Source organism: Pempheris klunzingeri, chromosome 8 (assembly GCF_042242105.1).
Source record: "Pempheris klunzingeri isolate RE-2024b chromosome 8, fPemKlu1.hap1, whole genome shotgun sequence".
Lineage (NCBI taxonomy): Eukaryota > Metazoa > Chordata > Actinopteri > Acropomatiformes > Pempheridae > Pempheris > Pempheris klunzingeri.
This window is the reverse complement of record NC_092019.1, coordinates 12,750,498-12,775,808: the sequence shown is the minus strand read 5'-3', so window position 1 is coordinate 12,775,808 and position 25,311 is coordinate 12,750,498.

Here is a 25,311-nt window from a genome sequence, read left to right as displayed (position 1 = left end):
TCTGAGAAGAAAACCCTCAGTTGCTGTTCTGAGCTCACAAGAAACCAACTTCCCAACTCAGTTTCTGGCCTACTAGCTCCCCCTGCTGCTTGATAAACAGGAACAAACAGAGAGACTTCACATGTACGTTGCAACTCCACACCTCTTCACATCACTCTATTTCTTACCAAAAAGTAATCCCTCTGGTGAGCAATGCTATCTCAGCAGGTGATATTACTCAGACACGATTTTGGGAGAACAGCAAGATATATCTTTTTTTTTCTCATGTGGAGCTACAGTAAAATCAGTACAGGGAATAATTATGTATCTGCTGACATAGAATATTCATCAAGACATTCAGAGGAGAATCCCATAGCTCACGAGTCATTAAAATCTGAATAAAATATAAATGACACTGGTTCATTTGTCAGGTTTTAGTGTCTCACTCACAAGCATCAAAATGTTGGATAACTATCTACACAGGCAGTCAGGGAGACTACACGATTATTTACATGGCACACTGTGTCCTACGATCATCGTCTTCTAGAAATGTAAGAAGTGCTCTTAAAATCACAGTGATGAAAAATGAAACACGGACTGTATGAAATATGGTCCATTCTAGATGCCTGTGACCTTGAAAGGCTTGATGGGCTTATTGATTAGCAATTCTCTGCAGAGTGAGGAATATCAAATGAGAGCCACTGTGGCCAGTGGAGGATCCGCTTCACACTCCTTCAGCTCTGGTGCTATAAGCCAAGAAATAATAGCAGTTGGTCACTAGAGGGAAAAGAAACTACAGACAATGGAGGATCATGATTAAGTTTCTTCACATACAAGAAGTCTTCCACTGTGAATTTCACACCTAGTGTGAGTCCTGTTAGTGCAAGCTGAGTACTCTTCACCCTGTGTTTTTATGCAAGCTTCAGCGCCCACTAAAATGCAAAAAGCCACAGGGAGAGAGAGAGAAAGAGAGAGAGAGAACAGGCTTAATCTGAACGTCTCTCTCTAAACTGGAATTATCAGCTCCCTCTTTAATCTTCGAGGTATGAAACATTTGAATTCCATAAGAGCCGCCTACTACGGTAGATTGTACTTTACCCGCCTACAGAAATGCCAGCCCTGTGCATAGCATATTTGGCCATAGAGCAGTGTGCAGCACACACAGTCCTCAGTCATTGTTTAGTGTGTGGGAGCTCGTTTTGGCAGTATTTGACAGTTCAGCTTTTGTTTCAGTGAGCTTTATGTTTGTTAGTGTTAGCTAAGGCAAAGCTCCTCAGCAACAAGGAGAGGGAGCAAGTGGAGGACATTGAGTGTGACGAGCGAAAGTCATGATCGAAGGTTTGTAATGGCTCACGCTGGTGATAATAGCCTCTAAATGTAAGTGCTGTTGGTTATAAATCTGCTGTTGTTCCACATTTGATGAGAGAAATATAAGTAACACTGTTGTTGGCTCGTATAAAGCAGGAGCACAGACAGAGCAGGACTAAAAATAAAGTGCTAATATTGAACACTGAAGGGATACCAGCCAGTGTTATTTCACGGACATGAAAATATATGTTTCCCTGCTCACAAACACTGGATAAACATGATGGTCCAATAAAATAGAATTATCATCTCAGAAGATCCAAAGCCTGCTTTCGCAGCAGTCCCACCCTCCAATAAACTATGACAGCTGGTTTAGGCCCTCAGTTGTTCCAGGGCAAAACAGCTTTAATCTGGTTTGGGAGCCATAATGAAATGTGCTGTTCATAAGGCCTGTAACCATATTAGGAGGAGGGAAACTTGATATTGAGGAGGCCTCCATGGCAACAGTGCCTGGGACTGTGAGTCGAATGTTTGGGAGGATTTTGAGACAGATTCGTCGGGCTTGAGGGGAGATGACAATGTGGAAGGGAGGATGTTAAAGGAGTTGCGTTTGCACAGTGAAAATCCCTTTAGAAGTAAAATTTGAATTCCTTCTCTGATCTTTTGGCTTTACCACACATGATCCTTGCTGTAGACAGTCAGTGGTATCATATTACACATGAGATGTGTTTTTTTTTATTGTAGGAATCATATATACTATAAGACTACTGGCAGTAGTTCATATTTGGGATTTTTGCGAGATCATGATGAGATGAGTTGTTGTCCTGAGGCTGTTGTCCAAATGTCAAAGCTTTGGAAATTTTTGCAGACTCTACTTTCTCCTGCTCTTTGCCCTTGATTGAGCATGCTGTCACTGTCACAGGTCAGTAATGTGCCCTGTCCTTGCTCACCGCACTGAGGAAATGAATGTTTGTCTTAATGTCCCGGAGTGTGGACGGTCTAAAATGAATACTCCCTGTGACGTGAGCAGTTTTAATAAGACATTAATGAAAGAGAAATGATCACATCCACAAACGGATCACAGCCACAGACATTTAGAAAACAGTCGTAACACAGAGGCCTAACAAACTCTGGAATGGATAAATAATCCAGCCACCCCTGTCAAACACTGGAGAGACAGACCCAATAATTACCATCCTGATCACAGACAAGCAAAAGGAAAAGTGTTGTGGTACACAGAAGATTATCGATAAAGCGAGGAATGATTTCAGTGACAACAATGCATTAAAAAGTCCTACAAATATGTCTTACCAGTTCCTACAGACAGATGATTCATTTTAGTCACTGAAGAAACAGAAATAATAAATTGTATAATAAATTGTATCCATACCATCAGTTATACCTCTGACAATATGCTACGTGTTTTCTTTCCAAAAATGTGAAAGAGGGCTCCACTCCAACAAATTGTCTGTGACATTAATTTGTACATCTACAACTTAAATTAAAACTCTAGCTGGCAGCACATAGACAATTCTGTGGATTTTAACCACAATGTCCCACTAATTAAGCTGGAGGCAGATGAGACGATGAAGTCATAAAATGACATATTGCTCTCCACATGCCTTCCAACAGCAAAACAGTGGAGACAGTTTACAACAGGACTAGAATAACAGAATCAACTTGACGACGGTCAACACTGGACTTCAGTTTGACACCACATATTTATAATACAGAGGTGCCGTATGTGTTGGCCTCAGCAGTACAGAACCTAAGAGGTGGAGAGAAAAGGAAATGGATACGTACACAAGTGTGGGAACCTTCACACTACTGCTTCAGTTATGTTGATGGTACTTTGGTATAAAAAAAATATCTAAACCTACAAGCTGGTGGATTTCAAATAATTCATCAAAGCAGCAGATGATAACATAATTTTTCTCATTGGGTCAGGACTCAACGGTGCTCCAAAAAATACATATTGTATACAGAGAAATGGGGAAAAGAAGTTCAGGTTCAGGCTCGTTGCTATATCAGCAAGGAACCAGCAACCTAAACTTTTTGTCATGCAAGCCGCCTGGCTCTCGGGATGGACATGCTGGTCAGTCGCTCAAACCTTATGATATCATTGTAACAAGTATTTGACATTCATGGTTGCATAAGATGATTTCTAATGACTTAACTGTGTTTTTAATTTGTCAAGCACTTTGGTTTATGTAAAATAATGACTTTCCCATCAGTCTCAGCTACACTAATTAGCTAATGTTAGCATGCTAACATGCTAAACTAAGATGGTGAATTTGGTAAACATTGTCCCTGATAACCTGCACCTGTACCTGTGCTGTAGGCTGTAGATAATCAGTGGTGTTTAGGCTGTCAGCTGCCTAAAAAGCTAATCTGACTTCCCTGCCCAAGTGTATATAGACTTTAATGACTCACGTGAGTTTTGTGAAAAATCGAACCCACTTATGATGCCAGTCAGCTAGAACATTTTCACTCAAATATTCTGTAATTTGCTAGTTTTAATTGTAGATAACTCTGGACTCCAAGATCAAGTCATCTGGGTATGGCAGTTAATTAAAATTCTCCATATCCATTAAAAGCTTCAATTTTCATCTTTAAATCCCTCAGAGATTATTTCAGCAAAGAACATTTCCTGAAATATTCAACCTGTTCGTCTGTTCTTTAAATGTCATGTGTTAGAGTTGCCCTACATGGTAAAAAAAAGAAAAAAAAAAAGCAACATTTAGCAAGTCTAACCTACATAATTTTCATCCTCAGTGTAGAAATTCAGAACAAAGTTGTGTCTCTTCAATAAAACTCGGGAATATTAAATGAGACTTCTATAACATTGCTAAAAGAAAACATGGACAGTTTTGGTTCAAGTCTTGCTTTGGGGGTTAATATATGGTATTGACACAGCTCAGACGTAGATTTGTCTTCATGTAAGCTCACCTAACACTTGAACTCCAGTCACGTTGTCTTGGCAATTTGCCCAGAAACAACAGTATAACACCACGTAGCTGGGGAAAGATAATTCTACCACAAATTCAGGCTTATCTCCTCCTCTAAGACTGGCCTGAAAATACAAATACAGCTACTGATTTATAACATTCTAACTTCTGGATCACAATGAATGGGCAGAGCAGGGTGACAGACACAGCCTACATAATGCCGGAGAGGATAAACTTGAACTAAATCTGTGTTTGTGTCTACATATATAAGCACGTGTGGTGGAAGATGGACAAACACAAGTGCACACACAATCTGATAAATATGTATGCAGAGTGAACAAGCAAACCTGACCTTTAATATTGCCTGTTTGTTAGCGTTCACAACAAGTTCACAAGTAGCTGTTCAAAAATCTCTCACTAATGGCACAGTAGTGCTGATCTGATGGACCACATGTTAATACTGCACCCTCCCCCCTCCCCCCTCCCCGCCGATCTCCCACGCTTCCCTACACACACTCTTCTGTACCCACCTGTGTCTCGTTCATGAAACAAAATCAAGTGTCATCATCCGTATCTTGCTTTGGCTTTGTTCCTCTGGGTCCTCGGCTCCGTGCCTGTCGCTGTGGAGAAACGCCACGGCTCAAGTACATGCTACCTATTTGGCTGGTGTTATATTGGCCCATGGAGAGCTAGATATCAGGATTCAGCCACATTTGCATTTTAATTTTATATTCTGCACCATAGCTTCTACATTTTTTAACTACTTGGTGCTTGTTTAATGGTCCTTGGAGAAATGAGTGCACAAGTTTATAATAAACTAAGGATTTCATTATGCAGACACAGACCCGAGTCAGACCCCAAGACTTATAAAATGTTTGTGTGGATATTTGCTGATATACAATCTGTCGACTAGTGGTTTTCCACATGAAACAAGACTCAGTGAGGAGGAATGTGTGCAAGTATTATTGAATTACCTGCTCTCAACAGCTCCACAATAGGATACAGATGCTGCTGTACATGCAATGCTTTTAAATTTACATTTTGCTGTAGACATGCATATATCTGCTGTGCTTATGTAGCAATTTAACCATCTAGTACAGGGTCACAACACGAATAAATAACTCAGTGCTGTTTTATATCATTACTGTGGTGCATGCCAGAAAACACTTGAGGGATGTTTCTTTGTTGAGCTACTGTTCAAATGCGGTTGTGATGAGTCTTAATGCAAACTTAATTGAGTAACTAATGCTCTGTTAACATAAATCATGGCCTGTGAACATGAATCATCTACTACTGATGGGTGGAGCTGAGGATGGTGGAAATGGATATAGCAGGTTTTATTACATATAATGAAGGATTTGTCTTAGCAAAGACCATCTGGAGGGTAAAATGATCCTTGTAATACCCTACATCTGCTGTTTGGTAAGAGCTGTCAACAAATATAAATAGTGATTTGCTTTGCATTATCTTTTCTGCAACTCTTTTTGGAGTCTTTGTCCCTGAGTCAATGTTTTTGCAAAGACTGGCATTGTGATTAAACAAAAAACGATGTTAATTTTACCTGCATGAATAGAATAGGCAAAATTACATTTTCCACTGGCCATTTTTCATCCAAGCAAATGTATTTTTAAAATGCAAAAGGTTAATGTGCATTGGCAGAAACAGAAACATTGGCAGACATGTTTTTTATGATCAAACACAGTGGATTCCAGGAGATGGAGGCTTGAACAAAATGCTATTTACTGAGCTCACCCAGGCAACAGTGACCCGTGGAATGGGCAGCTATTTGTTTAGAAGTAATTAGACTTTTGAGGAGGAATGGGACATATACCCTTAAATGAAGAATTTCACACTGCTGTATCTCCTACCAAACACCACTATGCTGAATCCGCAGCTAACAAGATAAATGCTTAGCAAAAGCAGTCAGCTTTTAGCCGCTGAGTGATGCAACAGAGAGAAGGCTACAGTGTGTTAATGTCAACTTGCTTAAAGTTCCCTCTCACAGTAAATTACAAAAAAGTGTCCTCTTCTGCACTGCAGCCTGATCAGTTTGTCATAATTAGCGCTTTCCTGAAGGGAACAGAGTTGAGAGCAAGAATGGTAGAGCATGAATTATCCCTCAGTCCAGTAGCTAAGCAGAGTGGGGACTGTGCTCAACCTTTTGTCTTCTTGACTATTCAAAGACAAATCTTTTAACTTCTGAATAAAGTTTTGCAGACACCATATAAGTGGTCTACAGTCATGCTAGCATTGGGCACTAGGAGTGGTGGAGTGACCTAAGGCAACATGAGACTCCATGCGTGAGTACTCTGCTTAGTGTTTGAGAAACATCATGTTTGCTGGAAGCTTCCCACATAAACGGGAAGGTTTGCCTGAGGTTTCTGGAATCTGCAACCCCGCAACGGGCTCCAAAGAAGGACGACTGGAGTAGTCAGGGCATCTTGGTTGCCAGGGAGGAATTTGGGAGAAAGGTCCAAAGGCACATTTTTCAGACAATTGGGAACAGCAGACTGTTGCAACAAAGGTCTGTCTCCCAATGGACAATGCTACCATGCTAACATGGTTTGTACAAAATTTCATGGCAATCCATCATAAGTATTGAGAAATTTCACCGTAAAACACAGTTATAAACCGCATGTGCCGCTATAGGAAAAGTCAGGGGGTCACCATAGTTAGTCGGATTCATTCTCTGGGGACCATGAATGTCTGTGTAAAATTTCATGGCAATCCACTTGAAGGTTAATGGATATCTGTCAGAAACTGCCATCACTAGAGCCACCCTGTTAACATGGCTAAAAATGTGCCATAATGTGCAACCGTGAGAGCAGGCAAACAGCCCAGACTGTTGGTCATAGAAAATATTGTTCTATGGAAACCTAATAGCTTGACCGAGCTGTGAAAAACACAGTCTGAAATTACGTGGCCCTCGAACAGTGGCACAAGTAGGATTCATCAAGAAAGCAGTAAGCAAGATGAGCCCTCTGTGACAGTATAATAACCAAATAATCAAAGTGTGGAAAAAAAGCCTGGCATAACTTCCTTTCGTCTGCCTCTAAACTTAATAATAGTCCCTAAGGTCACATTTGTTTTGGCTTTTAATCCGTTAAATGTCACATACATAGATGTTTTAGCATTCCTTCAACTGATGTACTGCTCGTGGGGCTCAAAGAATGCTTAACTACTTAAGAAGGATGTCATGTGGTCTTATAAAAGCAAGTCCATGCATATTTAGTCACTGGCAGCTAGCTATACTTCTGTGCACAAGCCTTGGAAATTAAACTTTTTCTTGTGAATAGCAATGTGAATTGACAATGGAAATGCCTTAATTATTTTAAGCATCCTGTCAGACAGGAAATCTTCCCTCCCTCTACAACGACATTTGCTGAAAAAACAGCTTCCCTGGAGCCAGTGGGGTTTTGGAGCTTCGGTCAGTGATGCTTCAGCAGGATGGATAGCGGCTGTCATGGGGGTTTAAACCAAGCCCTCAGTCTCAAATTGGAACTCCTTCAGTTAGAAGATGATGTCCCTCAACATGCCACTCCGGCTCCCCCCTTTATAAAGCAGACTTTTCTTTCAGCAGAGCATATCAAACCATCTCTCAACATTTCTTTGAATCTGCCCTGCTATTTTCACCCCTTCATTTTCTTCCCAATTTCCTCAACACATGACCTGCTTCCCTATCCTTCATCTTTTTTAAGTCCATGAATCCGTCCTTTTTCACCACCTGTACTAAAATTGCTTTCCTTACAGTCTGTAATAAGTAGTGCCTCAGTGATTTGCGTCTGACCCACCACCTGACTCCACTCCTGGCTGATATTAAAAAGAAACGAAACCTTTCGCTGCCTGTAATCCAGAGCATTTGTCAACATTTAATAGCATTTTGAACTGGTATACCTGCTGGCTTTTCAAAAATAACTTGGAGACACAAGATAGAGTTATAAAGACTCCAAAATGATTTCAGTATTTTTGAACTAACCACATAAGCTCAAGGAAACTGCACTCAAATGTACTGATAAAAGCATTAACAAGTGGCATAAAGAAACTGGAGCAGCCTTGAGACTGGGCTTCTGGACAGAAATCATCTTCATTCTTGCACTTCCTGTCAATCACAAATATCTCTCTTTGTTGCATGGTTTGCTTGGGTTTCTCTTTTTTTTTTTTTTTTTTGGCCAAAGACAGATTCAATAAGTCGGTCACAATGTGTCCCATGTGCTTCTCAGCCAGCAAGTTTCCATTGTCCTCGTTCCACAAGTCATGTGGAGAGATTTGCATATAATGGGCCACCCTATTTGAACCAAAACTGGTTCACATTTTCTGGTCATGTAATTACTCCTTCTTGTGTTACAAAATATTGAGAACAGCTAAAGAAACTAAAGCAGATGCACATTTAGCGCTATTATTACTGAATTGTACTGTTTAAAAGTTGATGTTAAATGGAGAAAAAAATTCCCTCCCTGTTATTCTCTCACATTTGTGTGGCACTGCAAAATATTACTTGAAGGCTTAAAATGATAATTCTCTTCTAATTTCAAGATACAAGATACTTAAAAAGGGTAGAGAAAGTTTGTTTTTCAAAAGCATCTTCTCGAAATGTAAGATGTTTAAAGGTTGATAAGTAAAGGATCCTGTTTTAGATATCCTCTATAAGCATCAACGTGCAGGTTGGTTAGCTGTGGTTTAAGACACTCATCTAAAACTGATTGTGTTTCAGTGTCAAATGTTTATTGTACAGTTCTATGTTACATTACCTGACTCATTCCTTACAATAAATGTCTTAAGATGATTGGCTACTGTTCAAGGAGGCGAATCTGTATTTGCTTTTCTAGTGAAAAGTGAAAGAACTGCAATAAGTGTGTTGAGTATGTGAAGAAATCTCTAATGCAAAGGTTTGTCTCTTCCAGGTGTTTTTTGAGGACAAAAATGAAGATCTATGGTAGAAAAGTGGAGGCTGAATAATGCTAAGACAGACAATGTGAATAGGATAATGTGTTGCTTTTGGTCGTAGGATTTCTTGATAATAAAAGGATATTAAAAAAAAAAGAAACTGCAGGCAGGAGACAAGGACCACTTATGAGAAAAGGATGACCTCTACATTGCCAAGGCAGTGCCGCACAACACTAACAAGAGACACATTTATGCTTTGCAAGGAAATTATGCTAATTTATGCAAGTTGTTGTTAGGAGTAATTATGGAAGAACAAAATGCGGGCCTTGAAACTGAAAGTATAAAAAACAGAAAGGAGCAAAATTATTCTCAATGTAACAGTAGCAGATCTCCATTCATCATGTATCACACTTCATAGCAATAGTTTTTGGGGCACTTCATTTAAAACAACAATCAACCTCCTGGTGGTTCTAGACAAAAAGTCAGGGTATCACACAACTATTATTATGTTAATGGCCATTCATTCTCCCAGCATCATGCACAGATGTAGTAAATTACATGGAAATCCATCAAATAGCTATTAAGATTTAAATTTACCCAAACAAAAATCAGTATAGGTTAGTTTCACATTGTTGAGTTGAGTTTTTTATCAACCTTGGAGACAGCATTTGACAAAGAAAGTCTGCTACATCTGCTGAGGAAGACCACATGATACAAAAAGCTCCAGAACAAATACTGAGCCTTGTGGTTGGACTGTCTTTGTCAACTACTCTCCTATAAATTGCACTGTGCACAGTAACACTCCCAAATGTCCCTCCCACAGAAATGTCTGACCTCCCCCAAAACTGTAACTCACTCCAACCCAAAACATCTGTGGATCTGTTACTGCATCTCTCTCCAACATTAATAATAGATTTCGACAATGTCTGCCGTTGTTGTCTAGTCCTCAAATTCAAAGACCTGTCAATCATTGCACGAGTGATAGTGAGTTCCAGTCTTCTGTGTTTTACATTTTGGTGCTGAGGTTGTACATTTATTTACATGAGGATCGAGCCTTTGAGGCAGTGATTCTCCATCTGATAGGATTTTTTCCTTTTAGATGTATTATTACAAAAAGTGTATGAAACCCATGACCAAATTAATCATCCTTTCTGCCAGCGTGTTACCTATGGATGGATCTATGGTGAAAAGAAATTGCTGGGAGCCCTTCAAGGACCCTTGGGGGTCCTCAGACCCCACCTGCAGAAGCACTGCTTTAAGGGATCCAATAATAAGATTTCAACCCAAATAGCTCTCTGACTTGTCTCATGATAAATTCACACAGCATCTAAAGGTTGAACGGCATGTACATAATTGAAATGGCTTGTGAGCTTGTACCCTGAAATGTAGTCTAGTCTAGTCTAGTCTAGTCTAGCATAGCATAGCATCATATTATAGTATAGTATAGTATAGTATAGTATAGTATAGTATAGTATAGTACTGCCTAAATTTCATGAGCTTTGTGTGATGTTGAAACAAATCATCTATGCATAGCTATAAAAAAAGATCTCTCCTCCGCACTGCATTTATTTCAGCTTCCACAAAAGAACATGTTTATAAAGTTGGACTTAAATTTGAAGTGGATTCCAGGTGCAGATCTCTCTTGTTGCAGAGCAGAGGTTAGTGGAGGTTATAATAAACTGTTTTCCTTGCTTCATAATGCTTTCATGCAGGCATCGAATTCACATTCATCAAGTTATTTTTAATAATTCCTCGAGTAGGTGGAAAACGTTGCAGTGAATGGGAGGAAAAAAAACAAGTACTGCGCTGTCTCTCTGGTGAATGAGTCCAGACATGACCCGTGCTTCGCAGGACATGAAAAGGTAGATCATATACGGTAAGGTGGCTCAGGGATTTATAGGCCATTTGAATTTTTTAATGCAGTGAATCAAGGTCAGTGCTGTTTCTTGGTCCAGTCTAACTGCCAAATATTTACTGATATATAAATATATGATTTCACATTATGGGTTAAACTTCAAACACCACTCTTGCTGCTGTGCAGTTTCCAAACTTGTTGCACTGACACTGAATAAACAAGCCTTTCCTGCTGCCTTTCATCCTGTCGTTCTTTGTCTCTAAAGTAGAGCAGCACGTCACATTTTGGTGGAGAATGAGACATATTCAAATTGCTGCCCTCCTTGTTAGTGTCCTTTTGATTCACTAGAGATACTAGACTCAGAGAGGCATCACTCACTAGATCATACTGCTGGCTTACAACAAGTCAGCGGAGGTGTGGAAAAAACAATTTACAGAGGGAGGAAGATGATGCAGATAGTTGCTCCAATCTGAAAGATAAAACTCGGGGAGGCTGTTGAGATCATCAGAGAGAAAGAGAGAGAAAAAGACAAGATTGAATACCCAGTGCACCAGAAAAATTGGACACTTTCTATCCACCAACCTGGAGTCTAAAAACACAGACTCCCTCAGGAGCAGCGAGCGGATAAGAGGTTGGTGGAGCGGTGCGGCGTGGCTTGACAATCAGGTGGTGAGGCTTGGACTTGCGGGTGGGTTGCACTTGAGCACAACAGATGGCGTTAAGTGTTGAATGTTGAAAAACAGATGAACCAGTAAAGTCATTAAAGCCTGGCTCGTGGGTCAATCGCACCATGCCAAGAATGAGAGGGAAATACTGCCCCAAACCAAGATATCTGTGGGAGGGGGGGAGGCTTCATTTCATCTGTGTTTGTTACTGAACTTCACGCTGTTACACAACATTTCAAAATTTGCAGTTTTATTCCACAGTGAAATAACACAATTCAAGGACTGTGCTATTTATGCAATGATTATTGGCGTGTTTTTACATTTTCCCTCTATCTGCCTGACATTTTCACTTGGGCCTGCACACTAATAACTATGCATTACTATGCCCCCACACATCATGAAGCTTTCATCAACTCATTTGTGCTCGCGGGATTCTCCTTAGCAATGCCATTTATACTAACCAGTACACAACACAAGTATGATCAGGGTTAATTAAGCTAGTGAAAGGCTCAGTGTTGCCCGATCTACACGTAACATTTTGCGGCGAGCCATCTGTAAGCCTATACAACACTAAGCAGCTATGTTCTTTTCACAACTAAAGCAGTTCTTAATTGCATGCAAATAGGAATGACCTGAGTCCAAGATGTGAAGCAACAAATTCTGCTCATCAAAAGCCCCAACATGAGAACTAAATGCATAATAACAATGTACGTCACTAAAAGCATCTTAATGAAATGACTCATGTTTGTGGGAACTCGTTGAAACCACAAGAAAGACTTGTGCGTGCCAGGACTCTCCACACTGTCATTAAAGTTATATGATTCACGTTTGGAGTCAATCCGGCAATCCCTCCTCTTATCGCTCAATTTTCATCCAAAAATTCTCTTCCTCCAATCCTTCAATCCCGAGTCAGGTCTGATCTGTTGCTCTCTTCTATTCCCTTACCTCCCTCAGCCATCTGTTACAGCAGGGTCCTTGCTGCCAAGCATCTCATTTGAAAAGGTTTTAATGCTCCTACTGTCTCATACTCATACATTTTCCTGGTTGACAAAACTTCTTGTTGTCCTCAATCAGTTCTATAACTTTTGGAGGTCCTGATTATAAAGCTGTCTACACACCTAATCTCATTCAAAGTCATTCTAACATGCAGTGGAATTGGCAGCACTGGTTTTTCATTGCTCCATTCTTTTGCTTTTTCTCCACAGATGCTTGAATCTCAAATTCAGTATTTTACTGCCCTCATTCACAGACACGTGTATCATTAAAGAACATGAATTAAAAAGATGAAATACAATAACCACATATACTTCAGATAGACATATTTTAAGTATATGCACTACAAATTTAAAATAGACAGCTGAAACAGCTGAAAGAACCCTTCATGTTGAGACGCTGCTTTTTCCACTTATATCCCATGAATATTTCTCAAAGGCAAAGTGCAGCTGCATTTCTTTGGTAGGTTGTGTTTTGTCTTTTTAAGGTGGGGCAAAACAATCAGCTCGTAAAATTTGTCTCAATTTCAGTCCGTCAGCTTTCACTGCTCTCTGTAGGTTAGACTCCATACCATGGATTTGTTTATGTATATTATATTTCTATCATATATCCAAACGCAGATTTTGCAAACAGATAGACATGTTGACTCAATTTTAGTAATCTCTTTCAGTCAATACTCTATTCAGAGTTTTGAAAGATTTTTTCACAGCAGAGGCCCTAATTTGTTACCTACTAACAGTCCTTTGGATACATATCCACACTGAGATTCCAATTGTGCATTTAGCTAATACATTAGATGTGAACCTGTTAACTCTGGGCTTATTCAGCCGTGAATATGAGTGCTTGAGGGCTTGTTATCTGAATGAGGTATCGATTCCTGTTGCACACCTCGGCTCTGTGTTTTCTGTCACACCTTGTGAAGAAAAATGATCATATTGACAATGAACAATGGCAATGAACAATGATTGCCATACTAAGCATTTCATGGATGGATTAATAATTTAGACAGAGGTTCTGATACCACTGCAGTATAGAATGCTGTTGACCACAAGTTTTTACCATGACCTTGTTTTTTTTTTCCTTCCACCATGTGCATATAGTGGCTGTCACTGAGGGTTAAAGTAAAAAACAGGATGCATTTGTTGTTTTGAAGGAATCGGGAGGCAACCATTTAGGAGCATAAAACAGAATTTACAGCCCTGTCTGTGATGTATCCCTATCACAATATGCAGCCACAAGTTCAGTTTTTATTTTGCATGTTGTGTGCATTTTATATTCAGCTGGCAGCTCACAGTGCACTGTATTCTGGGACAACAACTATGCCATGTTTTTGTCTATGATTATTACATCCCTGTGAAAACAGCCCCACAAATAGCACGCTGCTCCAGGGCGAATAAAAGTTTGTAGAAATCCTCCTTGACCTTTGCCAAAATGCTTTAAGGTGGGCCTTTAAATGCTTTGAAATGGTATTGTCCCAGAGATACAAACTAGTACTCGATTAAATATTCTGTTTAAATTCCCCTGTGTTATAATGAATGGACCCCTACTCCTTATCACCTCATGCCAGTCCCCGCTATAAATATTTACCCCAGAAAGTTGTGCCTGCAGAAGAATACCAATTCTGTGTCAGCAGACCTTCACGCCGAGGGGGAAGAAGTGTGTGGCATGCCACTGAGTATTGGATTAACAGCAAGTAAATTAATACAGCATCTGTTCTTCCTCTTATTCACTTGTCTTTAATATGTTTATATTCACTCTGTATATGTGTTCCAACCGCATTCCCATCTGTGCTGATATATGTTATCATTTGTGTTGTTTGGGAAAATGCCATCAGTGCAATAGACACAGTCTGAACAACACCACAATTAGATATATTTTACAAAATCCAGAATTCACCCACAATAATACGATTAACAATGACTTTTGTCAAAGTAGCTGCAGACTCGTGAGATTTGCTCTTTTTATTGAAAGAAATAAACAAGCCAAAAAGGCAAATTTTTATTGACAGTTTGTTGTTTTGGCTGACTTTTGACCCACTACTTCCTGACAACTGCAACAGAAGTAAAGGGGCATTCCCGCAATTTAGTCTTCTATGAGGCTGGAGGACTTTTGAGAGGCAGTTTAAAAATCACGAACGGTCAAAGTCAAAGCAACAGAGGCCGAGACATCCTGAGTTTTCTTCCTTACTTTGGGTCAAGCTCCAAAAGCACTGGATCCTACACTTCCCAATAATGCAACATGTTAGCATGTCTTTGTAGATAAACCCCTCCTGAAGTAATGGTTACTTTATTGTGTGCATTCATCACATTACACTTGCATATTTAAGAATAACCCTGTATAAATATGCATTATAGAAGCCTTTATTTAGGGAGGGAAAACTAAAGTTTATTTATTGTGCAAGTAATATATGAAGATATCAACTATTTTGATATCAACAGCTGCATTAAGTCAAATATGGTGTTGTCAAGTCTGGCCTCACAATAACGAGTTCACTCATTTGCTGCTCCATATAAGTTGTTGAGCCAGCTGTCAACCGTAGCAGAGGGAGATGACTCATGAGTGCACGTGGGCGTGCGCTTGGATAAACCACAAAGGGTTGCTCTTCACACAGCTTGAAATACATTGTAGTCCCTTTCAAGGGCATAGTCTGTTTGAGGACGCTTGAGTTTCCACCAAAATGCAAACTACTGTTATCTTCATAGCAGGCATTAATTTGAAGTGAGCATATCATAAATCTTTCATAAAATCTACAGCCTGATTTATTTGCACTTGAAAGTGCTGAAATAAATTCTAAATAGCACCATAACTAATCTTCAAATTGACAGCAAATGGAATGCAGCCAGACAGTATTATGCTTATGTGTCAGCAATTATATAACAATTTGTTTTTCATAGCATTAAAAAAAGATAAATAAATGTATATTTTGGCATACTTTTAACATGTCTAATTGCTTAATTAGTCCCTCAGCAGTAGGGGCTCTTGAAATTATGTGGTCATTAAAAAAACAGTAATTATCCAAAAACCATTATTGTGCCTTTAGGTATCTGTCCAAATTCAGGACTGTATGTGAAACACATTAAATGCCAGACGCTCCCCTTCCCCTGCAGAGCTACCGCTCAGGTTAATTGGGATGAGAAGGAGGTTCTCCACCTCCCTCCAGCATCTCCAAAAACTCTCTCGAACCAAGTTTAAAAGTACTGATCTCTCACAATGGAGAGCCTGAAAGAGAACCTTAATCAGAAACAGCGTGACAGTCCAAGAGTTTTTATCAGCCCGGCCCCTCCTCTCTGTGATTTAGTTACTGTGCCGGTGCTGTCAGCCCAAGCGCCATCTATCAGCCTCTGTCGATTCACAGAGTCGGGAGCTCCACACCGCAGCGGCTGCCTCCACCCATTCCTTGTTTTCCCACAGACACTTCTATTTAGATTTTGTCAAGATACTCTCATCACATTATAAGTATTGTTTCAGAGTGATGGGCATGGGGGTCCTCTTCTTTTTATATATCTTCACAGTCCTTTTGTTAATACTCCCAGCTCACCTCCTCAAAAGATAAGAAAAAGGATGTGTTACATGCACAAAGGGACTTGGAGGTTTAGATCACTGTGGACCAGTTAACAAGGACAGGTTTTCCGCTATTACAAGGCTTTAATTAAGAAACCAAACTTGTGTCTGCGAGACTTTCCCATCACTGGTTGTTGTTTATTTCAGGGAAATAATTACTGATTAAGTTATTGATATGAGTAATGGCTTCATATTAAAGTGACTGAAAGTAATGAGAAATAAATAAGAACAGCTGGAAAAAACTGTAGTGAGGCTTCAGAATTGCTGTAAAATTATTTCAAATTATAATTGCAATATGGTGAAGGAACAGTTAAATAATGTGTGATCATAACATAAGGGTTTCACAAACTGTAAATAACAGCAACGTATACAAACAGGTAAGTTATGTATAGCAGCTGTATGCATAGATTAGACTCTTATCTTTTCAGATTGTGTCGTAATTTTCAAAAACAATGTCATAAAAACTATTTGGGTACAATGCACAGTAGAGCATGCAACTGAAACCTTAAACTGACATTCATTGTTTATTAGGCTACTTGGGGGCAGTGAAACAAGATGAAAACACACCATTGTCTTATTAACACCTTATAACGTGATATGGTGAAAGCGTTTGCCTATTTACACATCCTTCGGACACAGTGTTATTTGAAGTCATGTTTCTGGCTAGCTCACAAGTTTAAGTCCAATATTCGCTCTCATTAAGCTTTGTTTTGTTCGCCTGAGCAAAAAGTATCTAGATCTTCAGCAGCTAAATGTTCCATTATGTTCACCAATTAGTCTCTGACTTTATCTGTATTGGTACCAGGCAGGTGTTTATCAGAGCTGCAATGCATTTTATTTGAAACTAGTTCATATCTAGGTCAGTTTGTTGAACTTTGGTTACCAGCAATTGAATGACAAACTTGCTGACGTGTTTACATGTGATGCCGTCATCGGAGCACATACAACAGCAAAGAGCTCTCTTTTTAAAGGACAGAGTGAAGGTTTTTTTTTTTTTTTGCTTCAGTGCATCATTTTTGCCTGGAAATGAGGTTGGTGAGAGCAGTGAGGCTGAACCAAAACAGAAAAGCTGCATAACATAAAACTAAGACACTCTATAAATCTGGGGGGAACTGCAGAGTTGTAGCTCTGTCACTACAACAACCTCTTTCACATTACGCAGACATTTTATCCATTGTTGCTGTAAAACTATTGAGTGCAGCTTCTAAAGCATCTTTTGAACTACCTTCAATGCAGTTTGGCAGTCCCACAATGCAAGACAGCCTACGTAGCACAGTCATTTAATATTGTTTCTGGTGTACCTGGGGTATTTTTATTAACACTGTTTATATGTTTGTGATTACTTTTACTCGTTATTGTTAGTTTTTCTATCATCATTGCAGCCACCATACATGTGATATCCATTGCTTTTTTTTATATTTCTGTGACAGACTTCCCTCTACCATTGGTGCACAATGGCTCACATGAGATCAGTCTCCCACCAAATGCTCAACTGTTGCTGAATAAGCCGGTTTAGACTGTAGAAAAGGGATCAGAGAGGGCTGCCAGTTTCAAGAGGCTCTCAGGTCTTCTGCTCTTTGAAGAAAAGAAAGTATATTCAGCAACACTGAGCCAATACACCATATAGCACCATTTAGCTTTATCATCTCCGTACCTCCCCAAAATTCAATTTAACAATTTCTGTACTAATCCTCAGTATGGATGTAATCCCTGAAAAAGTCACAACAATAATTGAGCCCAATTGCCTAATCCAAGAATTACATTCAGAGTTACAACTGCAAACTAAAAAAAAATGATAACTCTGTTCAGTCTTACTCGAGACTTTCATCATTCCCTCAGAGAGGAAAGTTATTTTATCCACTCCATCATCAAACAACACTTCAACATTGATTTCCAATATAGAATATTGTAAAGAAATTATAACTAGTGAATGTAGGGAAGTTGGAAGTGGCTTCTCATTTTCTATAGAAACAAGCATGAAAAGCTTGTTCAAACAATTCCATCAGAAGATTGAAACCAGCGCTGCAGGTGCATGGGTAATTGAACAGTGTGTATCAAGGAACGGAGATGAGCAGAAGAAACATACAGATAGGCCTCAACAAAAGGATCCCGGGCCATCTGGAGTCTTTTCAGAGAACTCTGTGGCTGTGGCAGAGGAGGAGGAGGAGGAGGAGGAGGAGGAGGAGGAGGAGGGGGCTCTTCAGCAGGTGATGGATTTTAAGTATTGGAACATAATGACTCTGCTGTGATACACAATGAGAATAAGGCAGAGGATATATTGGGTAAGAGGATGTGGGGCTTGACATTTTGACAAGCACATACCCATCAGTTCAAGGCTATAATTTATTCAATATTCCTCCATCCCATCCTCTATAACATACTAACTGTATACAGTGCGAGTAATATAACCTTTATACATATGTATACGTACACTCTCGTACTTGTTCAATGTACTTCAAATTATACAGTCTTTCCTCCATTGGATGTCAATGAAACTGCAACTTTATAATGTTACTGCCAAAATTTTTTAATTTGAGGTGAAGTTGTTTCAATCAACATTTTCAACATCCACAGCACGCTTATTTACATTGCTGCAGAGAGTTTGGTGAGAAGATTGATATGTCTGTACATATATGTAATATAATATAATATATGACTCCACACCCAACAGGCCAGCTTCGCTCAGCACAAAGACCGGAAATAAGGGGTCACAGCAAGCCTGACTCTCTCCAAAGGTAACAAATTCAAGAGACGGCAGGAGAGACTCGTTCAATGTATTCTGCAACACTTGAAAAACCTCTCGCTGATTGAAGGTGTGCTGCGCTGTACTGAACAGGACCCCAAGGAAGTCAGCCCGGTGATTCAACTTCTGGTCCCTGGGGTAAGTGACATTCAGTTATATCATGTATATGCAGGTATAGTATCTCTATAAGCCCAGATGTTTTCCCCTTGATTTTAGTATATGCGTATAAAATAATGAATAAGCTTTTAAACTTGTCTTGCGATTTGTGGTCGTTTGCTCTTTGCTGAGACTAGTTTGTCTAAACAGGAATCTGTAGGCCCACTGCAAAGACCTGCAGAGGGTGTGTTGCAACCTCTAAAACGCACTGTTTAACACTAACACAATTATTTTGTTTAACCATACAAAAAGGAAACTGTCAAAGCAACAAGTGGTCTTATTAGGGTTTATGTGCCTCACTATTTCTTGGATCCAACAGAGACTCAAGGAAGTTACTGTTTTTGACTAAAAAGAAGCCCATAAAAACACAATATGTTGTTTTTACACTGCAGTTTTGTGCAGATTAAACAAAAAATGTCTTAGCGTGTAAATTAGTTTGTTTGCTGGTTGCTGGTAGGCGGACTTTGTTACCTTTGGACAGAGACAGACCAGCTGTTTAGCCCTGTTTTTAGACCTTATGCTAAGGTAAACTATTGAATTTTTATTTATAAATGAGATTAGAGGAAAGAAATTTTGCTGCAGCAGCATGGCATATTGGCTGTCATGTCTCAGCTCGAAGTGAGCAAAAGGTCATTCAAACAATACACCCACTAAACAAGTCTATCTGCCCCCCTAAGCTGCACTAGCACAAGCCTGCTGTGAGAAAAACACAATGTCCAGGCTTCTTAGAGTTTCTCACTTTTGTGTTTATCTGTGTATAATGTGTTGGGAGTCTGTAACCCTTCTGTATACAGATAGGTTAAGGGGCAGGAGGAGGGAATTCATTATCCTTGAGCAGCTACGGGCTTTGGCGAGAGACAGAGAGAGAGAGAGAGAGAGACCTTCAGATAGGGCATACGTGCTTCCTCCTCACCTCTGCCAGCTTCCAGTATCTCCTCAACCAGCTTGTGATGAATAGGCCCGATCAGCAGGCGAGCTGATTGGTGAAGCAAGTAGCATCGAGGCAACTGGAAAAATGAAGAGGATGTAAGGAGTGTCTCTTTTAGAATAGTCTGAATCTATTAGGTTTATAGTAAATTCTGACAGTGCCGTAGAACGAGCGCTACAGTATATATCAATGCCAGCAAGGACAATTCAGTGTTTGTGAGATTATAAAGGCAGAAGCTGATTCCCTCACGGTACCTAGTAAGTAGTATTACCTTTAGACTATACAGTAAGCCGGTGCCTCACTCCTGTCTGTTACAAAGCCAGTAACACACTCACCATGTAACTTTAGAAAGATCACATTCAGTCTATGACAACATTGATTGGCTGGAGCCTCACAATTTGTATGCCTCGACAGTCTGTTTCATCCACCATGTTATCTATATTTTATTCCTATATTTCTTTTAGCCTCTATCTGTCTGCTGTAGCGTCTTCCTCTGCTCAACAGTCGACACTATGATGACTGATGAGAAACACTGCAAGAATTTGTGGGAACGCCAGAATAAACAAAACCCTGCGTTGAGTTGCCGAATGCGACTTTGGAAAACAATGGCATTCAGTACAAAGCAGAAAGCAACATTAAAAGAGGAGAGTTGAGTGACAAGTATATAACATGTAAAGTGTTAAGAACAAAGAAGACACAATGTAAGTTTGTAATGTGAATCCAAGTATAGACATTCAGAAACTACATTAAGTGTTTGTTTCAGCAATTTTGTTTCATTTCTTGGAAGTAAAAATGTGTAAAAAGGTTGTGAAGCTGCTTTCCTGCTAACAGTTAGAATATGAAGCCGGAGCTAAGAGACGTTAGCTTAGCTTAACACAAAAACTGAGAGGAAGGGAAACAGCGTGATTGGCTCTGCCCATAGGTTAGAATAACCAAGCATCTTAAACCATTATATCTCAGTAGTTTAATCTGTTCTAAAGTGTATCATTGACAAGTTGTGATTTTACAGGAAGTTATGTGTTGCGCTATTTCTGCAGTGACTTCCTGCACCCCATCAAACCACAACTTGTTATTTGTTGTTATCTGTTTTTGTACAGATTAAACACAAACATGTGAATTTGTGAGCTTTAGAGGTTCTGGTAGGTGGATTTTGTTACTTTGGGAAGAACTGGGCTTGCTGTTTACCCCTGTTTCCAGTCATTATGCTAAGCTAAGATAAGCCCCGATAAACTGAGCTAACTGTCTCTTGGCTTCATTGTAATATTTAATGGACAAATATGAGACTGGCATCAATTTTTTTTTCAAAATCTTGGTGGAAAAAAGCAAGTAAGCATATTTCCCAAAATAATTCATATTATTTTATACAAGAACAATAACAGATTTTTCTAAATCATGCATAATTTTAAGTGAGTCAGGTGTGGCGGTAAATGTTAATCTGGCTTTTGCTCAGTGTCCCAATTGAACATTTTAGACCTAAAGAGCCATAGGAACATTTCAGAGTCTTTTCAATGCACTCTTCATACTTCGAATCAACTTTTGTTTATACTGTAATAAGAATTAAAATCTTCTCTATCAAGTAGAAAACAAGGTTTTAGTGGGAGACAGTGCTGCTTTTTATCTATGTTAACATGCACTGGCTGTTCTTTTATTGGTTATGACTATATTACAGAAAACAGGTAATATATTCTCCATTCTGATTTATTTCTAATTTTCAGTCTGATAATGCTTTGTTCAGTTCCTCATATGATTACATTCCTCATAAAAAAACTGCTTTTCCCTAAGCTTTTTTCCATGCAATAACAAAAGCGAGAGACCATATGAAAACGCCACAATAACAAAGGATGTGGGAACAGAATACCTGGCAGCACAGAAGAGGTTTATCACAAAAAAGAGAGAGAGATGGAAAAAGAAGTTGGCTGTCTGTCACCTGGCAAAAAGAGAAGGCGATTTAATAACTCTGAACAAAGCCGTCGCCTCTAGCAAGTCAAACCTTTAATTACAAAACACGATAGAAGACCAAGGCCACCCGATATTACCCCGGCAACCTCGATACAAATCATACAAAGCAAATGAAGCGTTTAAAAAGGAGTGGAGAAGAGCAATAGCCTTTGCAGCACATCTCACAGTTAGAGGAACTAAGACAGAGAGGGAGAGGAGACGAGTGAAGCCGGGAACAGGGGGACAGTGTGCAGCTCCAGAAAAAACAGCCGCATGGAAATTGATGGAGTCTGGGAAAGAAATTGATAGTTAGAGGACAGGAAGCAGGCTGTAAGGCAATTATCACTATCACTGCTATTTGATTTAAGAGCGCCTGAGTGTGTAATACTGCGAATTAATCACATCCAAGGTAGATACATCAGGAGCCCATTTCTGTCTTAAATTTCAATTATTCTTCTCCATCTCTGGGAAATGTACTTTAGAAATGTTGTAATTAGAGCAGCATATGAATTTCCACTCACTGAGGGTATAAATGTTATGTATGTGTACGTAGGAGACAGACAGGAGGCTTAGCGAGATGAGACCGGTACCTTAAAAGAATGCAGTGTACCAGCCAGTTTAATCATCATAAGCAAAGCTCCTGACAAATGTCAACACAAGGCACGATGCTGTGTAAACCCACACAAACGTCCACATATTTAGACTAATGTAGGTACAGACGTGTAAACAAAAACAAGTCTGAGCACCCAAACCACCCCATCCACGCACACGGAACAAGAAAACGTATACGTAAACCCATAAGTGCCACCCACTAGGCTGCAGTGTGAGCAGCACCAGCTACTGTTCCCAGGGGAACAACTGCATGAATAACATCAGATTTAATCACGTAATATTATTCTTACTCTATTAAGCAAATGTTTACTGCAATAATTAACTTTTGCTCACTACCACTGAAGGTTTAATTCAGCGAATTGAATTGCATAAAGTATGTTGTTTAGTAACTCCAGCTGGAGATGGTACATGTTGAATATTGATAAGTTACAACAGCAGGGCATCACTATCAATAAAATGCCTTTATAAAAAAAAAAAAAAACTGTCTTGATTGACCTGCAAATTCATTTTTAAGTGCTGTGACACATCACTAATATATATTTAGGAGGAATTGCAGATCGTTTGTGCCCCCTAATGGAAAGATTAGTTCTTGTAAACATCCGTTTTGCAGGATGAAATAAATCTTTTGAGAGTTATTGTGCTTTTCTGTCCAGAAGATTTACAAAAGATGAAACACTTTTTGTTTTTTTCCTTGGCTAGATACCATTTTGAGCTCTTTGCCCAAGAAGAATATAATTATTTGACTCATAAGCTGTACAGAGGGGAGACACCATCTGTTTTGCATTTTTCCCTTAGTAACCAAAGACAGTGGGAGCAACATAATGGCACATTTATCAACTTGCAGCAGTAAACAGTCTAACAGTGTCATAATGGTTTTCTTCATCCCATTTTTATTAAACCTTTTAAACATGTGAGCCATCAGATTTAAGTACTACCATTTGCTTGTCCACCATTATTCAGTGACTGATTTATGTACATTACCAAATAAGTAATGCACCATGGTCAGCCATTGTTGAACTTTTCAGCAAAGCCATTTCACTTAGAGATTTACTGTATATTTATATGGCATAAACTCCTATAAATTAACAAGACTGGCAGAAATGTTACCAAAAATGTCCCTATAATATCTTTGTGACTAAAAGCTTCTTCATTATTAAAGGCTCTTGTTATCAGTTGCTCTTGCAGAACCATTTTAGAAAGGTATAGTGTATACATCCTTCATAGAATATCTTTTTACCTCTTCAGAGTCAATTTTACAAAAGATTAGGCAATCTTCTCAGTATGTTGTAGCTTCACCTTTGCTGTCACACTGTAACTGTCCTACCAAATAACAAGGCTGCCCTCTGGTGGTGTTAAAACAAAGATAGTACTATAACTTAGAAACAGCTAGACTTTAGAGTAAACCTGTCCTTACTGTCTATTATTCCCATTTAACACCTCATAACCTGTAGTTCAGGCCCATTACTCTGCTAGTCGTCGGATCTGAAAATAAAGCAAACCGCCTGCCGCTCATTTTGCCGATCATATAGCATTACTGATGAGGCTATGGGTTAAAAAATGCCTACATTCAGAACAGTTCTTTCGTCTGAAGGGTGAAATAAGATCATCTGCAGTGTCCAGTTAGACATGAACCAATCTCGTATCTCAACATGAATTGAAATGTAAGAGTTCTTAAAAAAAAAACTTCATAAAGCCTTCAGTCTCACCAAGATTTGAAATTAATTTAAACTTTAGATTAATCTGCTAATGTTGCATGGACCTAAGTGTGTAGAATAAAAATGGAAATGGAATCATAATGAAGCTCCACTGAGGAGATATTAATGTCCTGTGATACGTGGAAGCAAAGAATGGCTGTAATAATTTGATTGTTATAAGAAACTGAAAGTCTAATTGTGAAGCTTAACCACCTCCAGAATACTTCATATTGAAATTTTAAATACCATTGAATTCATAGAGTTCATATATTCATATATCTTATTTTGGAAACCATCTATCTGAATGTATGTGGTTTGAATTCCCCTTAGTTTTGCTATTAAAACCCTCTTTTATTCTCTCTTGAATCTTATGTCTGACATGACTTGAATCTCACAGGGAAAAGATTTGATCCATTCAGGCTTAGTTTATCAAGTTTTTTTTAAATTCAAGATATTTGGTGAGTGAATTACACCTACCGGATTTTTTTTTCTTTGTTACTTGACTTCTTGTTCTAAAAATTACCAACTGAAATGACTTTCTAGATTAATTTTGTAATTTTTTTAAAGCAGGGAATTCAAACCACACAAATTCAGAGCCAATTTCCTGCCATTTGAAAAAGTTTTCAGTTACTAAGAAAATTCAAAGTATCACGGCCTGTCTTTCTTAAATGTGATCCCTAACGCTGAAAAATAAATAGGAGAATTTGAAGTTACTGTAACACTTTATTTTCTTAAATACCACAGAATATTAGTAGTCACACACATTTTCAGAGGCAGAGCACATTCTGGTCCCTCTCACCCTGCTTTCATAAAGGGATAAAGGGAACCTTGGGTGGCATCAGAGGCTACGTTTACACTCAACTTCATTTAAACAGTACAGAGTGCCAGTTAAGATCTTAGTCAGTTTTAATTGGCATGCAACTTATCTCTGATAGAGTATCCATGTTGCGACAAGCGATCTGTTTAGCAAACAATACTGGTCACTTTCCAGCTGCTCCCGCCCTGTTTGAACAAAGCAAGGTTATCTCTAACAAATGGGAAGGAAATTAT